The sequence below is a fragment of the Oncorhynchus gorbuscha genome, linkage group LG05 (genome assembly GCF_021184085.1).
Source record: "Oncorhynchus gorbuscha isolate QuinsamMale2020 ecotype Even-year linkage group LG05, OgorEven_v1.0, whole genome shotgun sequence".
Classification (NCBI taxonomy): Eukaryota; Metazoa; Chordata; class Actinopteri; order Salmoniformes; family Salmonidae; genus Oncorhynchus; species Oncorhynchus gorbuscha.
The window spans coordinates 12,989,061-13,008,881 of record NC_060177.1 but is presented as its reverse complement, the minus strand read 5'-3'; the positions used below and the strand labels follow the sequence as shown (position 1 = coordinate 13,008,881).

The 19,821-nt window shown below is 39.0% G+C and overlaps 1 pseudogene; it reads right to left on the bottom strand.

The window, feature by feature from the left end:
• Positions 1-3,267: 3,267 nt before the first annotated feature.
• On the bottom strand, positions 3,268-19,571 carry LOC124035417 (annotated as a pseudogene).
• Positions 19,572-19,821: the final 250 nt, after the last annotated feature.

Genomic DNA, 19,821 nt, shown 5'->3' with positions numbered 1-19,821 from the left:
ATTATCCACCGTGATATATAACACTATTATTCTGATACTTTAGCTTTCCATTATCCACAGTGATATATAACACACTATTATTCTGATACTGTAGCTTTCCATTATCCACCGTGATATATAACACTATTATTCTGATACTTTAGCTTTCCATTATCCACAGTGATATATAACACTATTATTCTGATACTGTAGCTTTCCATTATCCACCGTGATATATAACACTATTATTCTGATACTTTAGCTTTCCATTATCCACAGTGATATATAACACTATTATTTTTTTTTTTTTTTTTTGTCTGATATAACTGTAAACTTTCAGTAAATATTTACAACACTATTATTCTGATACTTTAGCTTTCCATTATCCACCGTGATATACAACACTATTATTCTGATACTTTAGCTTTCCATTATCCACCGTGATATATAACACTATTATTCTGATACTGTAGCTTTCCATTATCCACCGTGATATATAACACTATTATTCTGATACTTTAGCTTTCCATTATCCACAGTGATATATAACACTATTATTCTGATACTGTAGCTTTCATATATACAACACTATTATTCTGATACTTTAGCTTTCCATTATCCACCGTGATATACAACACTATTATTCTGATACTTTAGCTTTCCATTATCCACCGTGATATACAACACTATTATTCTGATACTGTAGCTTTCCATTATCCACCGTGATATATAACACTATTATTCTGATACTGTAGCTTTCCATTATCCACAGTGATATATAACACTATTATTCTGATACTTTAGCTTTCCATTATCCACAGTGATAAACAACACTATTATTCTGATACTTTAGCTTTCCATTATCCACCGTGATATATAACACTATTATTCTGATACTTTAGCTTTCCATTATCCACCGTGATATATAACACTATTATTCTGATACTTTAGCTTTCCATTATCCACCGTGATATATAACACTATTATTCTGATACTTTAGCTTTCCATTATCCACAGTGATATATAACACTATTATTCTGATACTGTAGCTTTCCATTATCCACCGTGATATATAACACTATTATTCTGATACTGGAGCTTTCCATTATCCACAGTGATATATAACACTATTATTCTGATACTTTAGCTTTCCATTATCCACCGTGATATATAACACTATTATCCTGATACTGTAGCTTTCCATTATCCACCGTGATATACAACACTATTATTCTGATACTGTGGCTTTCCATTATCCACCGTGATATATAACACTATTATTCTGATACTGTAGCTTTCCATTATCCACAGTGATATATAACACTATTATTCTGATACTTTAGCTTTCCATTATCCACCGTGATATATAACACTATTATTCTGATACTTTAGCTTTCCATTATCCACCGTGAAATATAACACTATTATTCTGATACTGTAGCTTTCCATTATCCACCGTGATATATAACACTATTATTCTGATACTTTAGCTTTCCATTATCCACCGTGATATATAACACTATTATTCTGATACTGTAGCTTTCCATTATCCACAGTGATATATAACACTATTATTCTGATACTTTAGCTTTCCATTATCCACCGTGATATATAACACCATTATCCACCGTGATATATAACACTATTATTCTGATACTTTAGCTTTCCATTATCCACCGTGATATATAACACTATCATTCTGATACTTTAGCTTTCCATTATCCACCGTGATATATAACACTATTATCCTGATACTGTAGCTTTCCATTATCCACCGTGATATATAACACTATTATTCTGATACTTTAGCTTTACATTATCCACAGTGATATATAACACTATTATTCTGATACTTTAGCTTTACATTATCCACCGTGATATATAACACTATTATTCTGATACTTTAGCTTTCCATTATCCACCGTGATATATAACACTATTATTCTGATACTTTAGCTTTACATTATCCACAGTGATATATAACACTATTATTCTGATACTTTAGCTTTCCATTATCCACAGTGATATATAACACTATTATTCTGATACTTTAGCTTTCCATTATCCACAGTGATATATAACACTATTATTCTGATACTGTGTTACGGCCTTCTTCCGTTGAAGGAGAGTCGCACCAAAATGCAGCGTGGTTAGTTCGATACATCTTTAATAAAGAAAAAACACGAACAATACAAAAACAACAAACGGAACGTGAAAACCTCTACAGCCTATCTGGTGACAACTAACACAGAGACAGGAACAATCACCCACGAAATACTCAAAGAATATGGCTGCCTAAATATGGTTCCCAATCAGAGACAACGATAATTACCTGACTCTGATTGAGAACCGCCTCAGGCAGCCATAGACTATGCTAGACACCCCACCAAAACCCCATGACAAAAACGCACCACAATAACCCATGTCACACCCTGGCCTGACCAAATAAATGAAGACAAACAGGCTGACTCTGATTGAGGCTCTGGCAGCGCTGCCAGAGCCACCGTGATATATAACACCATTATCCACGGCGATATAACAGTGTATTATTCTGATACTGTAGCTTTCCAAAAAGGAAAGCCCAAACATCCATTTGATCAGATTTCAAATCCTCAACAAAAACAAATTGAAAGGAACCAGTTGTGAGACATTGTAGCATATCCACTAGCTTTATTATTCATTAAAAAGATATCACAATCAAAGATGTATTAGATGTAGACATTTTAAGCACCCATTTCAAAATGCACAAGAAGCATGAAATGCAGTTTAAGGCAGGATTTTCTTTTGGGTAGTTAAAACTGGAAGCTTATGGTGGTTAATGTTTCATCTTCAGATTTCGGAGTATTATAGGATCTTGGTTGGATCATGATGGCGATCACTTCTTCAATGCTGCAGTCATCTCAGGAACAGCCTACAAGTACAAACAGTTCTCATACCCCTGACAGTTTCATTGGCAACAACAACAAATGACACATCCATTGTTTTTGACTGTTTTCTGAAATCAGAGTGTATGTAAACACAGGTAAGATGAGAACTATTGTCACAGTTCTGGACCTGCCTGTTATTATTATCTCTACCTACCCATCACTTCAGCAGAATATTACTAACTTAAACACCTAGTCACCAACACCGGCCGATCACACGCAACGACACTGGTTAATAAATGATGAGCCAAACAAATGGAAAAAGCCACTAGGCTTTCACTTCTCACAAAGGGTCCCTCTTGAAGAGTCTGGCAAAGCTTGGGCACTGGATCTGGATCTGACCACCTCCGTCTTTATGCTTAAACTAGAGGGTAGAAGTGCTGCCTGGAACCCTGTGGCGTTGAGCCCTGCCAAAGTTACCTGGATCTGCCACCTCCGTCTTTATGCCTAAACTAGAGGGTAGAAGTGCTGCCTGGAACCCTGTGGCGTTGAGCCCTGCCAAAGTTACCTGAACATGTCAATTAGCAGTGAATAGGAACACAGAATCGATAGGAAAGCCAACACCAGGCAGTCCCCTTAGTTTAACTATCAGGTGGTTCCTGTTAAGGTTGAGGAGTGGAAGTTACTCTCTGAGCAGGAGGTCCTCTCATGAACTATCCACTGATACATTCACGAGTTCAATAATTCAGTACATCTGCTTTTCCATTAGGTGGAGTAATATACAGTTACAAATGGTTCCTATTCTATCAATCACAATAACTCATTTACCAGGTTTGGATTCAGGCACTCAACAGAGAAATGTTTACAGTCGGAAAGAGTAAGAACTCAACTGCATATTCATTTAAACATGATTTCACTCAGTGTTATTTTAGGCTAGGAAACCTAGTTAACAGATTGTAACTGAATAAGGCACAACTCAGTAAGCCACAAGGTCTCTAGAAGTTTTGCTTTCTGAGATTAAACAACTGAATAATATGCAAATGTATGAGAGGGAAAACCAGACATTAACATGGCCTTTAAAACAGGTCAAATAGATGGCTGCACCACCAAGCTAATGAATCCCCATTATTTAAGACTGAACGGCAAATGGAAGGTGTCCTTTAATGATTTATAATGATAAACCTAACTATTCAATCAAACTCATTTATAGAACCCCTTGTACATCAACAGTTGTCACAAAATGCTTTTACAATGAATGACATTATTACACAGGAATACTTTTAATGAGCGTCTAACTGACAGCCTGGGCCTCTGATCACAGGAAATGGCTTGCGGGAGGTCTCTAGTGAACCAGGAAGTGCCTCAATGACACAATCAGAGAAGAAGAAGAGTGAATTAACAGTGACCATTAGACATTTCCCTTAATAATTGAAATGTTTGAATAAAGGCTCAAAGGGAGTCAGTTTAAATGCAGTAACATTAGTCGATCAGTCGTTGATGTGTCTTATTACAGCGTCATTAACTGAGGAGGATATCTGAGATATCACCTTTTTCTTGCGCTTTTCAAATGTGTTTTGCTATTGGAATAAGGCACGAGGGGATTTGGTATATGGCCAATATACCACGGCTAAGGGATGTTCTTAAGTACGACGCAATGCAGAATGCCTGGACACAGCCCTTAGCCGTGGTATATTGGCCATATACAACAAACCCCTGAAGTGCCTTATTGCTATTATAAAACGGGTTACCAACCTAATTAGAGTAGTAAAAATACAAGTTTTTTCATACCTTGAACCAGCCAGTTTATAATAATTTATAGCTAATTAAGGACCTATGTAACGCTCGTCTTCTTCCTCTGAGTAGGAGTAGGAGAGATCGGACCAATGTGCAGCGTGGTAAGTGTCCATAATGATATTTTATTTACATGAACACCAGAAAACAAAATAACGAGAGAATGAAATGAAATGAAACAGTCCTGTACGGTGACAAACACTAAACAGAAAACAATCACCCACAACTCAAAGGTGAAACCAGGCTACCTAAGTATGGTTCTCAATCAGGGACAACGATTGACAGCTGCCTCTGATTGAGAACCATACCAGGCCATACACAGAAATACCAAAACATAGAAAAAGGAACATAGACAACCCACCCAACTCACGCCATGACCATACTAAAACAAAGACATAACAAAATAACTAAGGTCAGAATGTGACAACCTAATTCAGTCAAAACCAATGTTATGTTTGCTTTTATCAGGAAACCACTTTTGGTAGAATAAGGTCCATATTATTAATATAACAAATACACATCATATTAATAAAACTATTTTAAATCCTCCTGAGGGTACTAGAAGAATGACTCTTAAATGAGAAATTGACAGGGTGTGACAGGGATCTGTAACGATGGCATGAGGGTGTGATGGATATTTCCCTCAAGACTCCTCACCACAATTTACCCATCAGGACTAAGCAGATCTCAAGTACATGAACACTGACACTTTAAATGCTGTCATGAATTAGAAATACTGGGCACCATACAGGATAAATCCAGTGTATCAGTGTTGACTTGGATAACACTCAAAGCACTTTACTAATCCTATACAGGGTGTGGTGTGCAATACTTCATTTAGCCAATGCTGAAGATCTAGGTCCACCTCCTTAAGATTGACTAAATATTTACCTCCATATAGGGATTCATTTCACACCTTTAATATCACAATATCTAATCGTGTCATCATTGACAGTTTTACCTTGAAGAGATCCTCCACCAAACCGTAGTCAGCTACCTGGAAAATAGGTGCCTCTGGATCTTTGTTGATGGCAACGATTATCTAGAAATGAAACACGTGTCACAGTTGGTCTCAGTACATGTACTAACCTGTCCTCTGAATGAAAATGCAAAGCGGTGTGCATACTGTACATGGATTGCCTCAGAATGTTAACGGAGGCTAAACCAAACACTTCAATCATAAATTAAAGATACATTGCTATGTAAACTGTTGATCCACATCCTAAAGCAGTGAGTCAGCATCCGGCATTAGGACAATATCAGTCACTATGATGAGAATCAAAATTAAGTTTAAAAAAAGAAAAGAAAAAGAACAAAATAAAATAAAGTTGAATTACCATCCCTTACTACTCTCTCGCGTGTTATATACACACACTATGCTTTCATGACATATTGCATAGCTTGTTAAAGCAGCAAACATACAAACCCAAATTAGCTGCACTTAAGTGATGTCACATAAGAATGTGTTTGTTTTAAGTGGATGAAAGTGATTTTATAAACAGCTCCGTGACATCAAGCGACTGGACATACGTAGAAGCAGAGTACATTTCATACAAAACAAATAGATATGGGACTATGGCTGCATAATAATACATAATACTGTGGTCTGACACATTCAGAACACATCCCACACACTCTACTCTCCTCTTAAGAAGCTCTGAAGCAAGAGAGAGAAAATACAAATAAATTATACATCATTCTTTAAAAAGCTTCTTCAGATTCCCTTTTAAAACACACTTCCTAAGTGCACGGGATCCCGGAGCAGATAGCTCGCCTTGGTGGAAGAAATCCACTCAGGAGACTGTTGTCATGGCTACGAAAGTGTTTCTCCATTTTACATTTACATAAAACAGTTCTCTTCCAGGGACAGACGTATTCTGCCCTCCACTTGTTGTAAAAGTGGGTCAACTACAGTGAAAAAAGAGGAATACAAATAAGAAAAAGTACTCTGACCAAGTTCATTCAAATCCTCCTCATATATAGACAGTCTGAAAGAGTGAATTGCTGTAATACTATTAATGAGGTAAATTGGGGCAGTTGTATGACACCCATTTTGGCTTTTTCAAATCAGCCTATACAGTAACAGTGTTAACTGGACTAATTATTGGAATGGGTGATAAACATTTTAAAAAACAGTTTCAAAGAGTTGTAAATGTTTTTTTATTAATTAACACTTTTTAACATTAATACAATTTATTTTAAATCAATATGCCATTTAATCAGTATCCCCATTGTTTTACTGTATGTATATCTTTACTTGTTAATCCATCACTAGTGCAAATTCCATAAAAGGCGGTAGAATAAGCTTAGTTACATGAAATTGTGATAAACATGAGGGTGAGACATATTTATCACTCTCCTGGTGACAAGGCGCTACATCACAAAGAGCTCAGAAGAATTTAATCAAATAAATCAACACCACAGTTAATTTAGCAATCAGACGCACAAGCCCTATAACTATACGTACTTGTGCATGACTTGCGACAGCAAGAATCAGCAAAAAACTATGTTTTAAAAAGCACAACTTGCTTCAAAAATATCTTGCTGTATAAAACACATCCTTTATTAGAAAGTACTAGAAAAATTCAGAACATCTTGCATCCTCAAATATAAAAATATATATTTTTTCATCAGTAGAACAAATCTATTTACATTTGTTTAAATGAAAAGAATTATCCACAAGTAATAACACAGATATACCACAATAATACCACTAGCTTATTTAGGCTGCTTAGTTTGATGTTATGTGGTGTATCAAAGGTGCTGAAATCAGAGATGCCCACTGCGATGTAGAGTTCCTGGAAATAAAACACAATACATTATTATACTGACTGGCCATTTGATCAAAAATGTAATTCATATAACGAAAAATGTATATTATTGCAATAATACTACATAGACATAAATAAATCAGCTTTCAAGTTTTAATAAACAGAGTTATTGTAGGGACAAAAAATATATATTCTGAAAAAAAAAAAGTCTCAACCAAATGAATGAAAAGGTTTGGCCACAATATGATATGTAAAGACTATTGATTTAACCATTACTTTTCAACAACTTAAAATGAGAAGATGATGCGTGTTTGCACACATTAATACACAGCGTGGCCATCAGAGAATCCCTATGACCACAGCCTTATGAGATAGGCTCTCCTAACCAGTAGTTGCAGTGACCATAAGTGACCAACACCAGAACCACAAACTGATCCCCAATCCCCCGGAACCATTTCCACCATACTCTGACCCGGTAGGCAGTCAATTCCTGACCATACATCTCAATGGCTCTGACCAGAGTGTGGTCCTTTAGGGTGTCTGACAGCCAGAGTGTGGGGGCCTGGGCCCCTGGCTGCAACATTACCATCCATTCTCCAGGGAGCAGCACATCAATTGCTTTCAGCTAAATGCACTCACATATGAATATTTCAGTAGGATTTAATGTTTCAGCTGCAGCCCCAGAGGAACAGAGCATCAATTTGTGAACACAGTTCTCCCGGAGTTAAAAGCCAGGCCGGATAATACAGTATGAAAGGCACTGTCAATCCAGAGGCCTTTTTTCCCCCCAGACTGGGAGAGAGAAAATAAAAAATAGAAAAGCTTCTCCCCGTTAGCCTCCAAGTAGGTCCCCAGCTGGGTATAAACAGCTTTTTGAAAGTTTTCCACTACAAACTGCTAGACTTGGGGGGTCATTTAGCCCTGGATGTTTTTAAAGTATATGTAGGGAGAGGAGGAGAATGGCCAGATGATTTGCCAAGCTTGGTCAGTTTTTCCCTCCTCTTCTGCCTGTCTGTCTGCTTGCCTGTCTGGCGTTTGGTCTCTCCACAGCTGCTGTGAGCCGTGGCAGCAGGGCAGGGACTTGGTGCACTTGCTGGCCTGTTAATAAAATCCCCCAAAGTGATGCTGAAACCCAGTGGTTCACACAGCACAGCTCCCCTCAGGTGTGAGAACACAAGCTCCTGTACACACAGCCAGATTGTGACACAACGGAATTAATCAACCAGGTGATCACGGGATGCTGCTGTGTGCAAACAGACAACAATTGACAACAGGTTGGCTAACGATACTAAATACTGTTAGACTGGCTCTGTGGTATCTCAGGACTGAGTCCTAGAACTGGTTTGACAGAAGAATCTATGATATTCAATGCCTTGAAAAGCATATGAAAAAACAGTAAAAGTGGTCCCACTAGAAGTCTTTATTTTGTTATATTTGTACTGTTGGCCTACATGTGACAATGCTTGTAAAGATGAGAAAATTATAAAGTTATCACTTGAAATGATTTCTTTAGTCCTCTAAAATCATAAGTAAAAGACTATATCAACCTGCATCATTCAGAAACCACCAATGCCTATACAGTGCTCTCACTTAACAATAGCCTTATATTATAAAGCTTTCCTTCTTTGTTCCTTATGACAAAACCTGAAACAATTGTGTAATTATTTTAATCAATTGTTATTGTATCCCATTTCAAGTAAGATACTTAGTCTTTGTAAGTACTTAACAAGAATACAGTAATTGAAAACATTAATTTTGCCAGCGTTATTTTGATTGATACATTGAGTCAAGCGGAGGTGTTGCTCTCCTCATTTAAGTGACACGGTGTCTTGTAAAAGCCACTAATAAGTTTTATCCTGATGAGTGCAGTTCATAATAAAATACACGACAACGCATGTGTAAACTAAAACAGGCCACTGACAGTTACACTAATAAGGTCATAATGGCCCAGGTTCCTGAAGCCAACAATGCAGAAAAGCCCGCAGGCAGCAATCAAAAATGTATCCTAATTATCATGTGAATACTGCATCACCTCTGAAGAATGATAAATTATAAATCCACAACATGGTTCCCCTCTCAGACTGGCATGAGGAAAGATGTGATTTCTTTGTGTGTGTGGGGGCGGGGGGGTCAGAGCATTTCTGAAGGCTTGTCATGGAATAATGGAGACTTAGGAGGTAGAATTAGTAGACATAGACACTGCTTACTGTGTAGGAAATATACATACAACTTTAAATATATACAGTACCAGTCAAAAGTGCACACACCTGTAGAATAATACTGAAGACATCAAAACTATGAAATAACACACATGGAATCATGTAGTAACCAAAAAAATGTTAAATACATCAAAATATAATTTAGATTCTTCAAAGTTGCCACGCTTTGTACACTCTTGATATTCTCTCAATCAGCTTTACCTGGAATATTTTTCCAACATTCTTGAAGCAGTTCCCACATATGCTGAGAACTTGCTGGCTGCCTTTCCATCAGTCTGCGGTCCAACTCATCCCAAACCATCTCAATTGGGCTGAGGTCGGGTGATTGTGGAGGCCAAGTCATATGATGCAGCACTCCATCACTCTCCTTAATGATCAAATAGTCCTTACACAGCCTGGAGGAGTTGGGTCATTATCCTGTTGAAAAACAAATGACAGTGGGACTAAGTGCAAACCAGATGGGATGACGTATCACTGCAGAATGCTGTGGTAGCCATGCTGGTTAAGTGTGCCTTGAATTCTAAATAAAATCACTGACAGTGTCACCAGCAAAGCACCTCCACACCACCTCCTCCATGCATCACGGTGGGAACCACACATGCAGAGATCATCCGTTCACCTATTCTGCGCCTCACAAAGACACAGCGGTTGGAACCAAAAATCTCAAGTTTGGACTCATCAGACCAAAGGACAGATTTCCACTGGTCTAATGTCCACTGCTCAGGTTTCTTAGCCCAAGCAAGTCTCTTCTTATTGGTGTCCTTTAATAGTGGTTTCTTTGCAGCAATCCGACCATGAAGGCCTGATTCACGCAGTCTCCTCTGAACAGCTGATGTTGAGATGTGTCTGTTACTTGAACACTGTGAAGTATTTATTTGGTCTGCAATTTCTGAGGCTGGTCTTCCTTTCATGTGGCGGTCCAGTTAACTCTAATGAACTTATCCTCTGCAGCAGAGGTAACTCTGGGTCTTCCTTTCATGTGGCGGTCCAGTTAACTGTAATGAACTTATCCTCTGCAGCAGAGGTAACTCTGGGTCTTCCTTTCATGTGGCGGTCCAGTTAACTCTAATGAACTTATCCTCTGCAGCAGAGGTAACTCTGGGTCTTCCTTTCATGTGGCGGTCCTCATGAGAGCCAGTTTATTCATAGCGCTTGATGGTTTTTGTGACTGCACTAACTGACCTTCATGTCTTAAAATAATGATGGAATATTGTTTCCTCTTTGGTTATTTGAGCTGTTCTTGAAATAATATGGACTTTTACCAAATAGGGCTATCTTCTGTATACCACCCCTACATTGTCACAACGGATTGGCTCAAACGCATTAAGGAAAGAAATTTCACAAATTAACAAGGCACACCTGTTAATTGAAATGCATTCCAGGTGTCTACATGAAGCTGGTTGAGTGCATGCCAAATGTGCAAAGCTGCCATCAAGGCAAAGGACAGCTACTTTGAAGAATCTCAAATAAATTTTGATTTGTTTAACACTTTTTTGTTAACTACATGATTCCATATTTGTTATTTCATAGTTTGTGTCTTCACTATTATTCTACAATGTAAAAAATAGTAAAAATAAAGAAAACCCCTTGAATGAGTAGGTGAGTCCAAACTTGACTGGTACTGTATATATAATATTACTGTAAATAGTATATTACATTTGATTACATCAATTATATTTCCAGTGCCCTGATTTGTTTTGAATATGAATAGCAATACACAAGCAATGAATGGTTACTGGTTTAGGATGTTGCATATCATACCCTTCTGTGATTGTACACAATGTAAACAGGAAACAACAATATTGGCAGAGTTGTCCATTTTGAGGGGCAGGGTGGACTCACAGCACTTAAGTCTCCTTCCTAATGGGACTGGTAAATCATTTAGGATCTTAAATCAGCCATTAACTACATTACAGCCGCTTCAGACGGCCCTAATGTGGGTCTGATGACAGCTGGGATATCCCTGTCGCGAGCCAAATGACCCATTTAGCCTTTTTAAGCTTATTCAATTTTAAATAATGTCACAATAGAGAGTATTGTCACACATTGTGATTTTGTTTGTATTGTTTTGGAAAACAAGTGTGTGCTTGCCTGTATTAATTCCCTTTAACCTGATGTAGCAGGCATAAGAGAAGCGCCTGAGCGGAGTTCCCACATTCGGTTTTCAGCGGAAAAGGAAGCTAGGTTGAAAATAGGTGTATTCCTGAAAACCGGACTATGCAACACGACTAAGAATAATTCCCTTTACTGTGAGGGGTCTGTCTTGTGGCTTGTTGGCTTTGCCAAAACATACACAGCCTCAGCAGTCTTGGCACACACACACACCCTAATCCACACAAATCTGCTAACTAACACACTGTACACACAATTGAATGTAGGGGACAGATAGGCCATCTTGGAACATCAAGATCGAGAAAATACAGTGCATTCAGAAAATATTCAGACCCCTTGATTTCTTCCACATTTTGTTATGTTAGACGTATTCTAAAATTGAATTTAAAAAAAATATTATTTTAAATTTCCTCATCTACGCACAATACCCCATAATGACAAAGCGAAAACAGTTTTTTAGAAATGTTTGCAAAAAAAAAAAAAAAAAACAGAAATATCTTATTTACATAAGTATTCAGACCCTTTGCTATGAGACTCGAAATTGAGCTCCTGTTTCCATTGATCACCCTTGAGATGTTTCTACAATTGATTGGAGTCCAGCTGTGCTACATTCAATTGATTTGACATGATTTGGAAAGGCACATACCTGTCTATACAAGGTCGCACAGTTGAAAGTGCATGTCAGAGCAAAAACCAAGCCATGAGTCCTAAGGAATTGTTCGTAGAGCTCCGAGACAGGATTGTGTCGAGGCACAGATCTGGGGAAGGGTACCAAAAAATGTCTGCAGCATTGAAGGTCCCCAAGAACACAATGGCTTCCATCATTCTTAAATGGAAGAAGTTTGTTGCCACCAAGACGCTTCCTAGAACTGGCCGCTCGGCCAAACTGAGCAATCAGGGGAGAAGAGCCTTGGTCAGGGAGGTGAACAAGAACCTGATGGTCACTCTCACAGAGCTGCAGAGTTCCTCTGTTGAGATGGGAGAACCTTCCAGAAGGACAACCATCTCTGCAGCACTCCACCAATCAGGCCTTTATGGTAGTGGCTAGACTGAAGCCACTCCTCAGTAAAAGGCACATGACAGCTACCTTGGAGTTTTACAAAAGTCACCTAAAAACTCTCAGACCATGAAAAACAAGATTCTCTGATCTGATGAAACCAAGATTGAACTCTTTGGCCTGAATGCCAAGCGTCACGTCTGGAGGAAACCTGGCACCATCCCGACGGTGAAGCATGGTGGTGGCAGCATCATGGTGTGGGGATGTTTTTCAGCAGCAGGGACTGGGAGACTAGTCAGGATCGAGGGAAAGACGACCAGAGAAAATTACTAAGAGATCCTTGATGAAAACCTGCTCCAGAGAAGAATGGGAGAAACGCCCAAAATACAGGTGCGCCAAGCTTGTAGCGTCATACCCAAGACGACTCGACACTGCAATCGCTGTAAATGACTAGATTTGAAATGGAATAGGCGTACAGAGGCCCATTATCAGCAACCATCATGCCATCGCAGCTTCATTAAATAGTACCCACAAAACAGTCTCAACGTCAACTGTGAAGAGACGACTCCGGGATGCTGGCCTTCTAGGCAGAGTTGCAAAGAAAAAGCCATACCTCAGACTGGCCAATAAAAAGAAAATATGAAGATGGGCAGAAGAACAGAGACACTGGACAGAGGAACTCTGCCTAGAAGGTCAGCATCCCGGAGTCGCCTCTTCACTGTTGACATTGAGACTGGTGTTCTGCGGGTACTATTTAATGAAGCTGCCAGTTGAGGACTTGAGAGGCGTCTGTTTCTCAAACTAGACACTAATGTACTTGTCCTCTTGCTCAGTGGTGCACTGGGGCCTCCTGCTCCTCTTTCTATCCTGGTTGGAGCCCTTTTGCACTGTTCTGTGAAGGGAGTGGTACACAGCGCTGTACCAGATTTTCAGTTTCTTAGCAATTTCTCGCATAGAATAAACTTCATTTCTCAGAACAAGAATAGACTGACGAGTTTCAGAAGAAGGTTCTTTGTTTCTGGGCATTTTAAGCCTGTAATCGAACCCACAAATGCTGATGTTCCAGATACTCAACTAGTCTAAAGAAGGCCAGTTGTATTGCTTCTTTAATCAGCACGACCGTTTTAAGCTGTGCTAACAATTGCAAAAGGGTTTTCTAATGATCAATTAGCCTTTTAAAATGATACACTTGGATTAGCTAACAGAACGTGCCTTTGGAACACAGGAGTGATGGTTGCTGATAATGGGCCTCTGTACGCTATGTAGATATTCCATTTCAATCTGCCGTTTCCAGCTACAATAGTAATTTACAACATTAACCATGTCTGCACTGTATTTCTGATCAATTTTATGTTATTCTAATGGACAAAAAAAGTGCTTTTCTTTCAAAAACAAGGACATTTCTAGGTGACCCCAAACTTTTGAACGGTAGTGTATATACAGTTGCAAAACTGTCTAAAACTGTTTTTGCTTTGTCATTATGGGATATTGTGTGTAGATTGAGGGGGGAAAAACTATTTATTCCATTTTAGAATAAGGCTGTAATGTAACAAAATGTGAAAAAAGTCAAGGGGTCTGAATACTTTCTGAATGAACTGTAGGCTAATGAAGGTCAGCAAAAGTGCACATACAGTTCAATTAAAGTCATTCAGCAAGACCAAACATAATTACATTTGTAATCCAAAATACCTCAATTAAAATATAATTTGACAGAACATTTAATATGATAGTGTGATGCTGAAAAACTGAAACAATCATATACAATTTATTAAAGTTCTATTATTATTTTCTTGTCCGGTTGCTCACTAAGAAATATTGTATGTTGGTTTCTGCTGTGACACAGTGAAATAACAGAGACAATAAAAGGGTGTGTGTTGTATCACTTACAGGTGCTACAATCTTGCCAGTCTGGCCGACCTGAATGTCATTGGGGACATAGCCAGCATCCACAGCAGCTCTGGAGGCCCCCACTGCATTCACAACATACAGCAGTTTATTAATACACATGATCATACCACGCAGTTACACACAGACAACTGACCTCACACTCTTTCCACTGTCCCTCACACATGCACCCACTCACTCTCAAAGATTCTCTCTCTCCTTCTCTCTGATGTACACACACATGCACCCAATCACTCTCAAAGATTCTCTCTCTCCTTCTCTCTGATGTACACACACATGCACCCACTCACTCTCAAAGATTCTCTCTCTCCTTCTCTCTGATGTACACACACATGCACCCACTCACTCTCAAAGATTCTCTCTCTCCTTCTCTCTGATGTACACACACATGCACCCACTCACTCTCAAAGATTCTCTCTCTCCTTCTCTCTGATGTACACACACATGCACCCACTCACTCTCAAAGATTCTCTCTCCTTCTCTCTGATGTACACACACATGCACCCACTCACTCTCAAAGATTCTCTCTCTCCTTCTCTCTCATGTACACACACATGCACCCACTCACTCTCAAAGATTCTCTCTCTCCTTCTCTCTGATGTACACACACATGCACCCACTCACTCTCAAAGATTCTCTCTCTCCTTCTCTCTGATGTACACACACACATGGTTATTTATACCTGCAGCACCCATTTTGTCAGCGAGGTCGTACAGCAGTTTGATGTTCTCACCACTCTTCAGCCCTCGTCCTAATGGGACAAAGAAATCAAGTGCTTGGTCACAATGACCTAACAGAATGAGAGGCCAGGGAATGTGAATGACACGTTGGCTGAAGCAGTCAGACAGTGTAAAGCTAAGCCCTTACCTGTGGACACTACCACTTTGGCACTAGTGAGCTCTGGTCAATCGCTCTTGGTCAGGATCTGCTTAAGTCATTCTGACATCCCCACAGGAGAGGGTGAGGCAACTGCAACAGAACGGACAGACATAACTAAAAATATATCTCAAAACGCAGTCAAATTAAATGTGCAAAATATTCTTTACACTTGCATCAGAATATGCTGCTCGGGAGCCATAATCCGGTATTGAAAACATTACTGTTATGATGAGAGACAGAGAAAGGTTACTGAGTGGCGCTGCTGTCAACAGTGTAATGGAAGAGTATTGTACCCTGTTCAGTAGCAGCACTGCCTCCCTCCACAGCAGCAGGTTCAAAGGAGGTTCCCCTCACTGTGAACACCTTGACTTTCTCATTGCACTTCACTGTGGCCAGGGCATTACCTGTAGTACAGACACCACGTACAGTAACACCACATGCAATGTGTTTGCTTGGTTATATTGGAATATATTCTTAGAGAAAAAAAACGCAATAAGAAAAAGTATTTAGAAGAATTTGGTGATTCAATTAAGCTTTTGCGTGTGTTTGTTATTCTCTGATAAATGCCATTGTCTGTTTTACATGCGATGCAATTCAGGCAATTCTAAAAAATACAATGACAAATGTTCCCAGTAATAATTAAAAACAAGAAAGAACAGACTAGCATTGTAATTATTTGCATTGTAAGAACTTGCATTGTATGAAGCTAGGGCGGTTCCTGGCATATGCATTGTGTATTACTAATTGGACTGTCTGACAACACCAAAACATCCAAGTGTAAGACCTTTGTCTGGCAAAAATGCAGCAGCAAAATGGTTAAAAAACAACAAAAAAACACTGAATTTCCAACCAGGAAGAGTCAGGCTCTTGCCAAAGTTTAAGTGGATAATTTTAATCAGACCCATCTATATTTTATGATTATAATGTGCCCAATCAAAATATGATATGAGCTTATTCTTCTTCAGGGAGGCTTTTAGGCTTTCAGACTGACAGCTGGGATGACCAGGGTGGATCTCTGTAGTCATTAAGAGGTCAGAAACGACAACATGAACTATTATAGCCTCATCACTTTACTAATGAATATAGAACAATCATCTCCATTTAACCCCTGACCCCAGCCCATTAGCAGAGCACTACACCAATACTGAAATCTATCTAATCATTTATTCTGCTGTTTACGTATGCATTATAGGTAGTGCTAAGAACAGGCCTGCAGCGATAAGAAACTATGTTGTAATGCATAATAATTGGTGTGCTTACAAAATATTTGGGGTCATTTTATACCTCAATGGAATAGTTGTTAATTATAAAAGATATTTCAACAGGAATCTCACCAGCGTAAATGGTTCTAACGACGGTGTCTTGAGATTTGACCTCGATGATGTCAGAGAGTTACAACATCCAGCTTGGCTGACACTCTGGGAAGGAGATTCTGTTGAGCATAATACAGTATTGAGATGATATTCTTTAATTCAACCTTATCACCCTGTGGATCTCTCAGGACACAGAGAGGTGATGGGGAGGTTGATTGTTTTAAAATAGGAATGTTTCTCAACATTTTAAGGACTTGGCAAAGTTTTGGTACAATAAAGACCAAATTTAAACTATTACAAATAATGTGTCCTTACAGAAACAGTTTAAAGTAGATGATGTCAATAATGCTATAGTACCATGACGGATACAAACTGCCCTCTGTGAGTTGGATAAAACTAGCTTGGGCTACGGAGACTCAAATACGAAACTGTGTGAAGTTTAGCCCAAGGATGGACAATGGAATTCAAAGTCATCTTTGACAAATGATTGCTGATGATGTTTTTAGTAAAATAAATTAAATCAGATACCAGACAGTTTTAGGATGCATCATCTAAAACACATTCATCCACTCAGGGAAATCGAGACCAGACAACCCAGCCTCAGTCAATATGAGTTGGATTACAATACATAAGATATTGTTTAATGCATCCTAATTCAATAGAAATACCATTAGATCAGCAAGTTGACAGTTCTATTGCAGAATGACAGATTACTGGGGTAGTAATTGAGGGGTAGTACTACACTTACTGGGTCAAATTGGAAGGAAAAAAACAACTTTCAGAAGCATTAAAGCATAATGTTTAAAAATGGTAAATCAGATCAACTAGATGTTGCCATGATGATAAAATGCACTATAATTCATGCATGTCTGGAAACATAATAAAATAAACTTCCTATGATAAGGAAGGATTTGATCATTATATAGCTATTAATAATATGGGGGAAATGCAGACATGTGAACACTGTTGTGTTACAGTCAGTAACTCACCTTCCCAAAAGCAGAAGCTCCTGCACAGATGTGTGTGAAGTTGAACTGCTTCTGGGAAGCAAGAATCAAAGGAGTCAATTCCTCTGTATGGAGAAAAGAGGACCAGGGTTAAAGTACATATTTAGACCAAAAGGATGTATCATGCCATTCCATCATTCCAACAGGAAATATCATCTAAACATCTCCGGCATCTGTATTTGAACTAAGCATATCCACACAGACCTCAAAACGTAACAAAACTATCCCATCCCAGAATGGTAACAGTCCTTTGTAGCAGTCATGTTGAGCCACTAGAATCTTCTTGACCCCATGGACTTTACTGATCTGGTCTGCAACCTGCTAAAGAATAATCCAACACAGAAATAAACAGTTAACCATATCAGCCAGCTGTATATCATGAAAAGAGCTACATTGTACTGCACAAGTGTGACATACGTATGAAATACCACATTAAAACATAACTTCCATTGATGTGTGACTGAACAGCTGTTATGGCAGGAGTAGCCAACCATCCTCCAGCAGAGCTGGGCTATTGCGCAAGCCTTCCTGAAACACACCTGATTCTACCCACCAGAATCACAATTAGTCTAGCTGAATTAGGTGCATTATTGTAGGGTTGAAGCAAAATTTGGTCAAAATTTGGTCTCTCTTGCAGAGATGTTTAATCTCAATGAGACCAACCTGGTCAAATAAAGGTACATTTAAAAAAAATGCATGCACACTGGTAGCTCTCCAGATAAGAGGGGTTGCCACCTCTGTGGGGCATTGTAGTGACAGTCATACCTTGGCACAGTTGGTTCCAGCCACCAGGCAGGTGACCTCTCCTCCCACCTTGCTGGCAGCAGTAATGATCTTCAGTGTGATGGCTTTGAGCTGGTTGTTGTTGTGCTCTGCTATTACCAGAGTATTCTGAAACCTCTGTACCAGACAGGGCTGCAGGAGAGAACACAACCGATCTCCATAATGAAACTGTTTTAAAAATAAGCCTTAGTTAATTGACATATCTGATTGTCAATAACTACTATTTTGGTATTTTGGCCTTGAATGATAAACTAGACAGCTGGCATAGTTTTGGGGCACATTATCAGACTGGCTCTATCAAATTAACAGTGTAAACAGTAGTGTGTACAAAGGTCAATATAAAACACACTGTGCACGATAGGGAATAAAGGCAATATGAAATACGTTTGTCGAACACCGAAGGGAAGGCTTTAGCCATGTCAGGTCAACTGTGTGTTTTGTCCTCCAAGATAACAAAATCACAAGTCAGGTGACACACTGTACTGTAGTGTAGTTAGTTATGTTGCCAAAATGTGGATCAGTTTCATGCTCCATCTACTCAGACACGATAACCGTTAATAGCTACAATGTATGTAGCTAACAGTGCAGTTGCAAATTAGAGTGAAAGTATGTTGTCGACATGCCATGTCCTGAACTGACCTCAGACAGATTTCAGTCAGACTAGCCAACTAGACGTTGGTGGCAATCTGAAACGGTAGAAGAAATGGCTGCATTTGTCAACACTGGAGTTTTACAAACCAATTGTCCCAAACGTATTATGTTAATTGCTGTGAACATAACTGGCTAGCTTTCTAGCTAATCAGCTAAATTTTTGCTACCTATTTGTCTTGATATTGTAACGACCCTGGGTTTATAAGCAAATCGACTGTGCCGCACGAGCACGCTTTTGCGGCACAGTCGATAGCGCGCCGGATGGTCGAGGGTTCGAGACCTGCTCCCTACCTGTTTCATGACAATATAAACAGGCAGCTGAGAGGCATCAGTTAATTCTCCACTCTTGAATCTCGCGAGAACAATGTATGTAGTCTGATCTCTCCGCGTCTCTTTCACTTTAAACAGTGAACTCAGGAAATAGCCCTATCTAATCATTTCATTATGAATTCAAATGCCCTTTTAGGGGATTTGAGAATGCATGTACTGTAGGCTATAAAATACACGGTGTAAGCATTCCATTCCATCCATAGACATATATTTATTCCAT